The following is a 13,936-nucleotide window of genomic DNA, read 5'->3' as shown; positions in this document are numbered from 1 at the left end:
ATCTGTTAAGATGGCTGTCTTCAAAAAGAACACAAATAAATGCTGGTGAGAATGTGGAGTAAAAGGGAACCCTCATACGTTGTTGGTGGGAATGTAAATTGGTGCAGCCACTGTGGAAAACAGTATGGAGGTTTCTCCAAAGCCTATAAATAGAACTACCATATGATCCAGCAATTCCACTCCTGGGTGTATATCCAAAAAAGCCCCAAAACACTAATTCGAAAAGATACGTGTACCCCCAAGTTCATAGTAGCATTATTTACAATTGCCAAGATATGGAAGCAACGTAAGTGTCCATCAGCAGATAAATGGATCAAGAAGCTGTGGTATATATACAATGAAATACTACTTAGCCATCTAAAGGAATGAAATTTTGCCGTTTGCAGCAACATGGCTGGACTTGGAGAGCATTATGCTAAGTGAAATTGTCAAAGAAAGACAAATACTGTTTGATATCACTTATATATGGGATCTAAAAAATACAACAAACTAGTGAATATAACAACAAAGAAACAGAATCACAGAGAACAAACTAGTGGTTACCAATGAGTAGAGGTAGGGTAGTGGGAGGTACAAATTATTGAGTGTAAGATAGGCTACAAGGATGTATTATACAGCACAGGGAATATAGCCAATATTTTGTAATAACTGTAAGTAGAGCGTAACCTTTAAAAATTGTATAAAAAATTTTTAATTTTTTAAAAAAGAATTTGAATTTCATATTTCCTTGTCAATTGTTAGTTATCTATCCTTTTATTTTTCTTTAGTAGTTACCACACATCCTATGACATGCATCCTTGACTTATAAAGTGTTGTGTAAATATATTGTTTTATTACTTCTTGGGCAATGCAAGAAATTTAGAACATTTTATTTATATTTAGCCTCCCTCAAACTTTTGTGCTGTTTTTTTCCTCTGTTTTTTTATCCTCTCTCTCTCTCTACGTATATATATATAGAGAGAGAGTTGACCTCAAGACATAATTTTTGTTTAAAACAATCAATTTTTATTCAGTTTTACCTATATACTTATCCTTTCCATTAGTCCTCATTCCTTTTTTCCTTTTGTCATTTCCATGCTTCCACCTATGATTATTATTCTTCTGTCTGAAAATCCAATGTTGGTATCTTTTTAGTATAAATCTACTGGAGTGTAAGTCCCTCAGCTTTTATTTATTTGAACATATGTTTATTTCACCTTTATTTTTGAGTAAATATTTGGCTGGATATAGAATTCTAGTTTGGCAGTTCTTTTCTTTCAATATTTTGAAGTATATTTTGGCTTCTACTTTTTTTGTTGAGAAGTCAGCTTTCAATCTTATTGTTGATTCTTTGGAGGTAATGTGTCCTGTTCTCTCTTGCTGTTTTTAAGATTGGATATATGTCTTTTATTTTCTACCATTTTGCTATGATACAATATGTCTAGATGTGCCTTTCATTTATTCTGCTTGGGAATTACAGTGCATCTTATATCTGTAGCTTAGTATTTTTTCATTAGTTTTAGAAAGTTATTGGTCATTAGCTGTTGAAATGGGACCTGTTGCTCCCTTTCTCACTCCTTTTGTGCTGAAACTTCAAGATAAGTTAGCCAAGGTTTTACCAAACCACAAATGTTTGTTAAGCAGTGTTCTATACTTTCCATATTTGTTTCCTTTTTCTTCTTTTTTTAAAACTTATTTATTCATTTATTTTTGTATGCATTGGGCTTTTGTTGCTGCTCACAGACTTCCTCTAATTGTGGCGAGTGAGGGCTAACTCTTCGTTGCGGTGCGCAGGCTTCTCATTGCGGTGGCTTCTCTTGTTGTGGAGCATGGGCTCTAGGCACGCTGGCTTCAGTAGTTGTGGCATGCAGGCTCAGTATTTGTGGCTTGTGGGCTCTAGAGCACAGGCTCAGTAGTTGTGGCACACGGGCTTAGTTGTTCCGCGGCATGTGGGATCTTCCCGGACCAGAGCTTGAACCCGTGTCCCCTGCGTTGGCAGGTGGATTCTTAACCACTGCGCTACAAGGGAAGTCCTCTTCCATTTTCTTCTTTAGTCTGGTGTTTTCTTCTGACCTGTAGTGTCTTCCATTGTGAATTACCATTTGTAGAGATAATCTGAGGCTTGGAATGATGATTTCTTCCTCCTGAGGGAATTTACTTTTGTTTCTGTTGCACAGTTACGGTACGGTGGACCACTTTTATCTAAATAGAGATTGAGCTGATTTGAAGCTGAGATTTAGCCTTTGTGAATACTCACTTCAGACATAGGTTGTAGTCTTTTGGTTTTCTCAAATGAAGACCTTCAGTGTTTTAAACTGTTCCTTCTCCTTGGTACACCCTGGACATCATTTTTGTCACCCAAACTCTGTAAAACTGCTGACTGCCCTGCTAAGCTTCTCAAGCTTTCAGCTGAAGCTTCCAAGCTGACTAATGCCTTCAGGTGAAGAGAGGTTCCCAACATTTGCTCCACCTCTCCAAGCTTCCCTTATTTTTGGAATTGCATTCCCTTAGATGTTTCCTTTGGTAGCTCTCCAGTGTCTTCAGAGAGATGATTTTCATGCTTCTTCCTGCTCTTCAGGTTATTCTCAGTGGTGTATCAGTCCTGAATAACTGGTTCATCATTTGCTGGAAAAGGTGATTCCTCATGGTTTGGAATTAGAAGGGTAAAGTATAGAGCATGTCTTTCTTACCAACTAAAAATTATGCTCCACGAGGGGGTGTCTCCTGCATTTCAGCTCTGCTGTATTGTTAACAATTGTTCAGATTGGCTGTACTTTCTCCTGCCTCAGAGCCACTGCATTTGCTGTTTCCTCTACCTAGAATACTCTGTTGCCTCTCTTCATTTAACTCACTCACACCCATTTTGCAGGTCTTAACTTAAGCTATATTTCACAGAGAAGCCTTCCTTAACCTCCCAGGCAAGGTTAGATTTCCCTGCATTTTTCTCTCAGTGATTTGCACACTCAGAATTTTTAAATTAATTATAACTTAATGTCTGTCTTACCCAGACAGAAATTAGGTCTGCTTCCTTAGACTATGCTAGCACAATGCCTGTCACGTAGTAGACGCTCTCAAAATAAATGAAATCTACGCTGGCATGCTTTAAGGTAGGTTAATATTTCCCAAAATGTGTTCCAGGAAAAAGTGTTCCAAGGTCAAATAACTTTTGGCAGCATGTCATAGTATATCTGCCTTTAAGAAAATCACAATAGGCACTGATGTATTAAAAAATCTTAGACATTTCATAGGAAATAAAGCTGTTCAACTTTGCTTATTCCTGAGTTTAACACTTCTAAAAAAAACCTGAATATTTACTCTGCAGAATGCTCTTCAAAAATAATCTGGTTAGATTCTTTCTAGAAATGAAAAAGGGAGTTTTTAGGTCTTAGGGAAAAAAAACTTCATCCAGAATGATTAAATGTATTACAAATTCTGGATGAGTGATATCAAAATCAAAGAGGCTCAAAGGGCAACTCCATTATAGCAATATTTACAGGACTGGAGTTGGGCTGGCATGGACAAAAGATTTCTTGCTTCCAGTTTACTACAGTCTATCTACATAACTCCACAAGTGGCGTGAAAAAGGAAGGTTTCAAACACTGATCTCAAGAAATTGTCATCACGAGCTAAAAAATATATATTGAACTGACTGTTTCAGTCCCACATGATTCTTTGGCAGTCAGGCAGCCCCAGCCAATATGTGGCATTTCCCAGATTTGTGTGGACAATTAACTAGTTCTTGCATCAAAGATTAATGATATGAGAAGTAAAATCAGATGCAAATGGCATTTCAGCTGGTAAATAAAACAACTTTTTTTTCAGAGAATTCCCAGTGGCTAATTGTAAATTGAAAATTTTTTCTTTCATCATTAAGCAAGTAATAACTAATTTACATTTATTCCTATTGGCTTTCCCTCTTCTCTTGCTCTTCTCCTGGCTCCTTCCTTTATTTAATACGTTTGGAAATTATCACTAGAAGTATACCGTAATACTCCACATCTGTATAACTGCTCCATTTGGTATATACCAAATATACCATTATACTCCATATCTGTATAACTGCTCCTTCCCCCAATGCTTGCAGGCTATTGACTTGACCAGACTTTATTTCTATCACAGAGTTTGAGATTCAGGGATCCACCCTGGATGGATCCCATTATCACCTGTGGATGAATCTCAAGTCTACATGTCTTTATTCATGACAACTGGACTTCAATCTCAACTATCTTTTGGACATGTTCTAATGATTATTCTAATAGCATCTCAAATTCATTATGTTCAAACCTTAACTGAACATCCATAATACTTCTGGCTTGGTACTTAGTATATGATAGACTCTCACAAAAAATTCCGGTTCTCTTTCTTGAATCAAACATGCTTAGTCTCATGATTCTCTCTATTTTTTTTTTTCTTTTTTTTTGTGAATGAGACTATATTGTGAATCAACTACACTTTTAACAATCCAGCATCTTTCCTCTAGTTTCTATTTTTCTCCCCATTTTTTTCCTTCAACAACTATTCAACTAACTCCTATGTTTTTTTTTTTAATTTTTATTTATTTATTTATTTATTTATGGCTGTGTTGGGTCTTCGTTTCTGTGCGAGGGCTTTCTCTAGTTGTGGCAAGTGGGGGCCACTCTTCATCGCAGTGCGCGGTCCTCATTATCGAGGCCTCTCTTGTTGCGGAGCACAGGCTCCAGATGCGCAGGCTCAGTAATTGTGGCTCACGGGCCTAGTTGCTCCGCGGCATGTGGGATTTTCCCAGACCAGGACTCGAACCCGTGTCCCCTGCATTGGCAGGCAGATTCTCAACCACTGCGCCACCAGGGAAGCCCCTAACTCCTATGTTTTTAGGAAATTATGTTGGGGTATAATAATTAGGAGGACACAGTTAAGCTCATCATAAATTTTCAGTCTGGTAGAAAGTCAGGGAGAGAAACGAGTAATAAAGTGACAAATACAGAGGTGAGTGTAGGGTAGGAGGAGCACAGACAAGGACACTAACCCAGCTAGGGGGAGTCACAGAAGATTCTCCAGAGGAGAGGACAAGCATGCTGGGTTATGAAACACAAATAAAGATTATCCCAGAGAAAAGCAAGGGAGGTGAATGGTGACAGGAAGAATTTTTCAGGAATTGGAAGTAAATGTTATGTGAACATGCCCCACTCTGCTTTAGGAAGGGCAGAGGTTGGGGATATAAACAAGGCAGTTCATAGGTCAAGATGGTCCTTGAGTACCAAGTTAAAGGGTACATCTTCAGGGTAGAGTACCAGTGATGGTTGGCATTGGGCAGGGCTGGGTGACTGGTTCTGGCCAATGGGCTGTAAAGGACGGTGACAGTGAAAAGCCATTGACTGCTGCTTTCCAGTCTTTGTTTCCCTGTCATATCAAGTGAAGAAATGGGCTCTTTCAGATGGTGCAGTTAGGAAAGTTGAGACCCCACTAGCCTGTGTTGTTGAATCACTGTAAAAATATCAGTTACCCTGGAGGGTTGTTCTGACTTGGAGCAGAGATTTCTCAACCCTGCTGAGATTTTGGGGTCATTTCTTACCCCAGAAGAATATTGGCTATCTTGGTGGATATTCATTCATAGAACATCTTTCTTTCTATGCAATCTAAAGTTGCTCCTCCCTTCTCAACCATCATCACATAATATATAGCAATTATCACCACATGAAACTATCTTTCATTTGTTTATTGCATATATTTCTTTTCCAGAATATGAACTGTGCAAAGCAATGACCTGTTTCTCTCATTCACCGGTCAATGTCTAGTACATAACACGAAAAATACTATTATTTTAAACTGAGGATGATGGTTTTGTAGAAAAAGTGAGCAAAGGGCACAAGACTCATTCAATCATTTTGTGAACTGCTTAGAGAAAGAGAGATTTGGTTTTATTTCTTACGTATTATGCACATTAAAGGAGAGAGTGGAAAGTATTATACAGATGATTTCAGTCAGAGAAAGAGGCCTGAGCACCTATTGGGGTGTGAAGATAACAATAAGAGAGCTGAGAATTCAATTAACTTGAATCATTGCTGTTGTCATTACTGATTTCACACCTTGTGATGGTAATAACTTATGGTGGCTGATTTGGGGACTTCCGGTATTTTATGGTTTGTGTGTGTGTCTTGCAGGTAGCCCTTTTGTTATTTGTTTCACACAAGTACATTTTGATTCCTGATCTCTGTTACTGCCAGAACTTCTGCCCCTATTGCTCCTATTGATTTTCCTAAATTAAGATATAAAGTTACCATGACAGATAGCAATGCCTGATATCTGGAGACTAGATGATGCTAAATTAAAAAATGTCCTAGTTTCTGACTTGTGAACCATGAATTTTTGAGCAAAATATGAGGTCACTATGCAAAACAAATTACTGGCATGCCGATGACCACTAAGACAATATGATGAATGGATAGACATTGAAACAATAAGTCTATAAGAAATGTTAAGATTTAGCTATTCAAGTCTAACAAACTTAGAGTTCTCTTACAGGTATACTTGCAGGGTTTACAAAGTATTTTGCTAGCTTTCCCTGCTGAACTTGAATTCTTGCTGGTAGTAAATTACTGAGTCATATAGAATTTGGTTTGAGGTTTGTCTCTTTCACTTATCTGGATAACCTTGGTCAAGTTTCTGAACTTTATCATGGTCCATAGTTGTAAAATAAAGACTAACAAATTGTTACACTAGGTTGTGGTAATAATTAAATAATCTGAAGTAGTAAAGGGCTTACCAAAGACCTGGACCAACTGATATTAGCAATTGCTTTGGGGATATTATATTTGAAATATTATCCAATTTTTTTTTCTTCTCAATAATCTAGTGGGATTCTTCCATGGGACAGTAAATGGGAGGGTCAGTGTTACATGATTTGTTCTCTTTCTGTCTCTTTCTGGCAGAAAGAGGAAATAGAGAACTTTTCTGGTGCTGGAAGGAGGAGTATAGTCTATTAGATTATTATTCACATATATTCACATACCTTTTCCTCACCACCATGGATGGAGTTTACATCACTACCTCATTCATGTTGGATTTGGTCATGTGACTTGATTTGGCCTCACAGTAGGCGGAAAGTACTTTGACTGATGCAAAGGCCAACCGATATGGCAAAGGCACAAGCTTGAACTGTGTTCCTGTGGTTGGGCTTGAGCTCTTGCAACCTCTGGTCATGAGAATAATGTGACCTGAGTAGTCTACTGGGCCAATGAGGATGAGAAACAGGAGATGGTGATTTGGATCTAATCTTCAGCTTGGAGCTAAGCCAGCCAAGCCTGCCTAGGTTCAGCAATCCCCAACTCTTAGCCCACAGATGCATGAATGAAAACATATGGTGGTTGTTTTAAGCCACTTAGTTATTGAACTGATTTGTTCACAGCATTACTGTGGCAATAGATGACTGATAAAAGAAGTCATAAGAAGAGCAAGGATAAGAGGCAAGGTCTTGACCATTCTTTTCTCTGGGAGAGAAACTCTGGGAATGGGGAGAGGCAGGTAAAAAATGCCAGGTATATTTGTGTGAATCCCAAAATTTTTAGACTAATGCTTCACTTTCTCATGTGTATCCTAGGAAGTTTGCAAGCCTGTCAGAGAAATTTTCTTTCTAGTGTAGTGTAGCATCCAACATAGTGCAGGAGCAATAAAGTAGCATCAGTGGAAGGAGGTGCAAGTTAGATGGTTCTAAGATTGCTATTTAAGTCATCCTAAGATTGAATGTGACATGTAGGGTATCCAGAATTTCCATATGTTCCAGGATAGAACTGGTGGACATGAAGATGCCTAGGGCAAGAATAAAAAATTTCAGAATGACAGGAGAATATGACAGAAACCATAGATTTCAGGCTTCAGTACAATGGCTCCCCAAGCCAGAAGGGGTTACCCACGTATCAGTCGATGGTTACTGTGGACACCTGGAATCCAGACAGGAATGGGGACGCCTTCACATAGGCCAGTGAGAATTGGGAGAACAGCACAAGAAGCAGCAGCTCCCTACCCTGCTGCCCTGTGTATTCTTATGCTCAACTATATCCCCACACATAACCTTAGGAAAGTGAAGAAAACTGTGAATCTTTTTGAAAGAGGTTAAGAACCTGACAGAAGATATTTCTATTAAACTGGAAGAAACTATGTTCTCTACTGCCGTCATCAAGATTTGAGCTCTAGAGCAAGATAAGTTCAAATTATAGTAAACAAACACTTTCTTTTTTTCACACCTTAATGATAGCATATATTTTGGCTTCAGTATAATATTGTTAATTATCATCATCATCATCATCATTATTTCTTTTGGAAAGATCATCTGGTCTAATTCTTCCAATAATGCTTGAATCCTCTTAAACACCATCAGAGACAGAGCATTTACTCTCTCATTCCATTTCTGAATAGCTACAAATACTAGAATGGTTGTCCTTATATAGAGCTAAAATTGATCTTCCTGTAGCTCATAGTCAGAGTCTTGTTTCTATCCCATGAAGTCATGTAGACATTTCTATTCTCTCATCCACATGACAGTTGGACTTACCTCATAGCTAGTAAAGGGAAAAAAAGAACTGACTATAAAGTTTTTAATGTATCCCTAGATTTAACCATGCTTCTCATATTTATAGTTCACACATTTTCAATGAAAGCATCAAAATTGAGAACTGCCACATACTGGGACAGGAGGTTAAAAAATTGTGTACCAAATAAAGGATTGGGGGACATTAGCTTGGCAGAAGTTTTTGTAAAAAAAAAAAATGACCTGGGGATTTAATCGGTTAAAAGATTAGCATGATATTGAAAGAGCAATCATGCTGCTTTAATGGAAGGGCAGTATCCCACATGATAAATAGTAATTGTTTCAGTGTTTTCTGTGTTGGTAGTGTCATACATAAATCATCTCAATATCCAGTCTTCCTCCTCAACTCTTTCCTTTCCTTCAACCTCTACATCCAATCAAATACCAAGTTGTATTACGTCTACCTCCTTAAGAACACTTGAATCAGTTCCTTCTCTCCACCCCTACTGCTGCTACCTGAGTTTGCACTACCAGTATCTTTCTATGTGTAGTCCTGTAATAGTCTTCCTGCTGGTCTCTTTCTTCTCAGTTGTTTTCCACATTGAAACAATAATCTTTCTCAAATGCCAATACGATCTCATCTCTTTCATGTTTATTCCAAGGCACGTTGAATCTACTCTTACTACAACTAATCTTAATTTCTTCACACCTCTCATGCTGTGAGTTTCTTGCTGTGCTTAATGTAATTTTAGTGACTACGGTATGTATTTTTTATACATGACTTTTTAAACACAAGCCCAATATTCCACCAGGCTCAATCAAAAAGAGTGGTATTCTTCACTGCTGGGGGAATATCTGGCTGAGCTGGACTTACTAAATTACAAATTAAATGGCGGTCTCAAGTGGGGGCTCGGATGGATTTTTAAGGGCAATTTTGACTACTTGATTTTTGCTGAACCCCATGGTAAAAATTGATTTCATTGTCACTTGTGAGATAGTGAAATAGTAAAGCCATTGTTGTTCTTTATCATTTTTATTTTGATAAAAATAAATTTCTTGAGATAGAAAAATTTTAAGCACAATTCTCAGGGAGGGAATTATCTTAATTTGAAAAAATACTTTGAGAGGTGTTTGGGCTTGAAGGTGAGATCTTTGGGAACCAGTCTGAAGCTGGCAATAAGGATGAAGAAGAGGTGGAATCTATTTTACATAATACAATAAAAAAATTTTAAATTAAAGTTGCTCTTTAAAATTTAAAGGACTGCTGAGGACCAAAGATTTCAGAGCTATTTTTTAAATTTATTCATTATTCATTTTACAAGGGAATGAACTGAGGGTTAGAGAAGTTAAGCCATGGTGGTTAATCATGCAGGTTTTGCACTTGAGTTCAGTTCAGGAACCCAAACTTTCTAGCAGTAGGACTTGAGGAAGTTATTTAACTTTTTAAACTTTCAGTTTCATATGTATAAAGTGGAAGTTATAACAGCATCCAAATCATAGGGTTCTTATGGGAGATTAAATGAGAATCCATGTAAAGCAGTTAGCATGTTACTTGGCACTTACTAAGCATGTTCTAAAAATCTTTATTTTCTCCTTTTTACCTTTTTCCTTTTCTTATTTTACTTTTGCCCAAGTTCGCAGAGCTAGTGAATGGTTTTACATTCTTAACTAGTTCATTCTGATCCAAACTTCAGTGCAATTGTATTATGCACTCTGCTGATTATTTGTGCTACCAATCACACATAACAAGATGGGGACTTTAAAAAATCTTATCAGGTAGCTCTATAATCTCTTTATTGGGGTATGGAATTATTATTATTTTTATTTTATTTTATTTTTTCTGCTTAGACTGCTACCTCAACTTTTTTTAGCAAGAGCATATATCTTTTCTTTGAGGATCTGCTCTTTTTTCACCACCCATTACACTGGATTTGGTGAGGCTGCCAATTTCAGCATCTTGGCCCCATGGCCAGGCCCCATGGCCACACATGTGATCATAAGATCTATTATAGGATTGTATCGTCTCAGATGCAGTGAAAATTCTGATTGTTGGACATGTGTCTTAAGTTGAGGTATTGTGATAAATAGTCTGACTCCATATTTTGGTGTTTGACTGCTGAGAAGCTTTTCAGCCTACCCCTTCCTCATCCCTTCTGCCTCACATCTGGGCAAGATGATAAGCAAGGCCAGGGCTTCTCCTTGGGTGCTGATGGGAGATTCAAACCAGGCAAGCACCTGCCCAAGCATGGGAACCCTCACTCTAGCCCCACTTATTAATCACAATAAAAGCCTCAAGCCAGTTTCCTTTCTTTGTTCTCTCAGGCCATTTCCTGACCAGCATGGAAAGTCTGCCCCACTCTCTCCAGAAAGCCTCATTATGTAAGTAATAAGCCTTTTTCATACCCTCATGGTGTGTGTGTATGTGTGTGTGTGTGTGTGTGTGTGTGTGTGTGTGTGTTTCCTCAGTCTTGACACCTGATTCAAACTTTGGGTAAGGAGCCATACTGCCTCTGAAGAATGGCAATAACAGATGAAGTGGGTCTCTTGGTCCTCTTGAATTGTGAGGTCTAATGAAATGACCTCTAGCTGCCAGTTGCCAAGTCTCCTACAACATGGACAGGTAAGAGAGAATAGAGCCAGCATCCAGAGAAAAGCAAGAGACTCAGTGAGAAAGTCTAAATGGCACTTAAGTCCTAGAATCCACCCCCAACTTCCCAGTTACATGAGCTAATAAATCTCCCTTTGTGGCTTAAGCTAATTTGTTGCTTTCAGTAACTTCCAACGTAAAGACTCCTGTCTTAAAGATATCTTAATGGGCTCTAGGCATAAAAGATAAGACCCCAAGGCCCTGAGAATTAAAGAAAGTTTTAGAAAAGGAGGCTGAGATGCTCTCTGTGGGATGAGAAAATATATATATTTTTTGTTCTGTGGCTCTTTAGTATGAAGAGAGATGACAGAAGTATGCTACATCAGGGAAATGCCAAGAGAGGACCCTTGGTGACAGGGTGGTTGAAGGGTCCTTGGGGAAAGGAATGTCTAGTAAAAATCTTAAAATTGCTGTGTGATTCCTCCTCATGTTCCCTGATCTTCAGGAAGGTGTTCAGCTCTCATTAGTGCTTTGATGTAGCTTTTGTGGAAATGGATGGAATGGCTGTTGAATTTCATATTTGATTTGCTGAGGAGTGAAAGAGATTCCACCTGTGAGAAGGCAGAGGATGCATGATTTTGTTCACAGAAAACCTCAGGAGGGATTTGGGCTTGTATAGGCTGTAGAATCAGGGGAGGGGATTTGGGGACAATTTTACTTGGAGCTCAAAGGGTAGAGGATTTCATGTTAAATATAGTTTATAGTGAATAAGAATGGGCCTAGCATTCTTTTTTTTCCCCAAATCTTGTGGGTATCATTTAGTAATTTTATTTCCTCTGTGCACTAAGTAGTAATGTGATAGCTTGCAAAAGTTCATTTTCTTTATGTGCCTAATTGATGTCCATGTCATAACCTAGGTGCTGGGGAGAGCTCACTCATTATATGCTCAAAGAAAGATTTAAATAAAGCAGTACAGGAAAAAAATCTATTACTGCAGATACTAAAAGAACAGTCCATAATTTTAGTTTTGGTTGTAATTCTTTTATATTGATTGAAACTAAGGGCTCATTAACTTAGTTTTGCTATATTTTTGCTAAGTAGAATATCAGAGTATATTTATTAACCCAGCATCTTGTATGAATTTTTCAAATCTTTGTATCAAGACTTTTTCAAAGTCTATTGTATAAATAGAGTAATCATATTATTTATGTAGGTTTATAAATTAACATTTTCTTTAAAAAGTACTTAATAAGCATGTAGAACTATTAGAATCCCAGAGCAAGAAGGGGCCTTAAGTATCATCGTGTTCCCTGAATTTTTAGATGAGGAATTGAGGCTGGGGGAAACTGAGTGTCTTGCTCAAACCATACATGTGGGATGGAAACCAGACATGGATGTGTGGCTTTGGTCAAACCTTTTTTCCACCATGCCGTTTTCCTGTCTATAAAAATGAAGGGGATGGACTAGATAATTTTTATGGTTCTTTTCTCCTCTAAAATCCATTTTTTAAAAATCTAAGGATTTGGGTAATTTCTATATTTGTACCAAAACTTCTAAGTAACTGGCAACAAATAACTACTTCTCAGAACACATGGAACTGCAATTTGTCTTGTGGGGCAGACCAGCTCTCAACATGCTTCTACAATCCAGGAAACCACGCAGCTTTTAGTTACTCTGCGGCCTGCCATGCAATAGAATACTTTCTCTGGTTGCTCACATTATCCCAGCCCTTTGTGTAAGGTACTGCATTTCAGAAATAAACAGTTTCAACTAAGAAAGGAGATGTAAAACCGTATGAACTCAGCTCAGCAATCAAGGAGCAAGGTTTTATTGAATTCCTGCTGTGTGTTTAGCATGGCGCCAGAGATGAAATTGGATTAAAAAGAAGTGTGAGACATGGACCCTATGTTCAATGGCATCATCCAGGGGAGGAGATAGAGCTGTCTTAGAAAAAATAACAGAAAAATGGTACGCTATGTTGTGTGGTTCTGACACCAAGTGAAACAAGATTTCCACGAAGGAAGAATGATCTTTTTAGCTCCCTAGTTCTTTACACTTCTCTTAGGCATTTTATTTTTTCCATCCTCTAGAAATAAAGTTTAGATAGTTAGGATGGGATATTCAGGGTTTTTAAAACAAAGATGAAGAATTTTGACCTGATGAGATAAATAAAAGAAGTCATTAATGGGAATTCCCTGGTTGTCCAGTGGTTAGGACTCTGAGCTTCCACTGCAGGGGGCACGGGTTCAATCCCTGGTCAGGGAACTAAGATTGTGCATGCCATGTGGTGTGACAAAAAAAAAAAAAAAAAAAGAAGTCATTAATATGTGTTTGTATAGGTAAGTGAGGTGAGGAAAATGTGGTTTTAAGATTAGCATCAGGCAATGGTATGCAAGCTGAATTGAGAGAAGCCTGAATGAAGGAAGTGAGACCAGTTTCAGTAAGCTTAGATGATGTAATGTAGATGTGTTATGTGATGCGGGTTGTGCAACAGCTCCAAAAGGCAGTGGCTTAACACAGTAAAGCTTTATTCCTCTTCATGTTGTGGTCAGTATAGGCGAGTAGGGCACTTAATGCTACAAAATCACTTACAAACCCATGTAATTTGTAAACTGCAGGTTTACCATCTTTAACTTGTGGTTTCAAGGTTACCTTAGAGTATACACAACTATCACACTGGAGGGAGGGAGATGAAGAGAGAGAAGAGACAAACTATTTCTGCTGATTTCAGACAAACTATTCTGACTAATCTCACGGGGTCACCAAGAAGCAAGGAGATCTTGGAATGTAGTTTAGCAGTGGGACCTGGAAGAGGAAACTGGCCTGTGAGCAGCTTCGCCAGCTTCCTCCCTGTGGGTCTCTAGGGA

At 38.1% G+C, this 13,936-nt stretch overlaps 1 long non-coding RNA gene across 1 annotated transcript in view; it reads left to right on the top strand.

The window, feature by feature from the left end:
- The window catches only part of LOC132376349 (uncharacterized), a 327,639-nt gene that overhangs the window by 75,125 nt on the left and 238,578 nt on the right, over positions 1-13,936 (top strand). The window contains exon 3 of the long non-coding RNA XR_009506277.1: positions 10,805-10,861. This is a non-coding gene — a long non-coding RNA (uncharacterized LOC132376349). The remainder of the gene's footprint in view (positions 1-10,804; positions 10,862-13,936) is intronic.

This window comes from Balaenoptera ricei, chromosome 12 (genome assembly GCF_028023285.1).
Source record: "Balaenoptera ricei isolate mBalRic1 chromosome 12, mBalRic1.hap2, whole genome shotgun sequence".
NCBI classification, from domain to species: Eukaryota; Metazoa; Chordata; class Mammalia; order Artiodactyla; family Balaenopteridae; genus Balaenoptera; species Balaenoptera ricei.
Note: the sequence above shows the minus strand (reverse complement) of the source record. Positions and strands in the feature narration are given on the sequence as shown.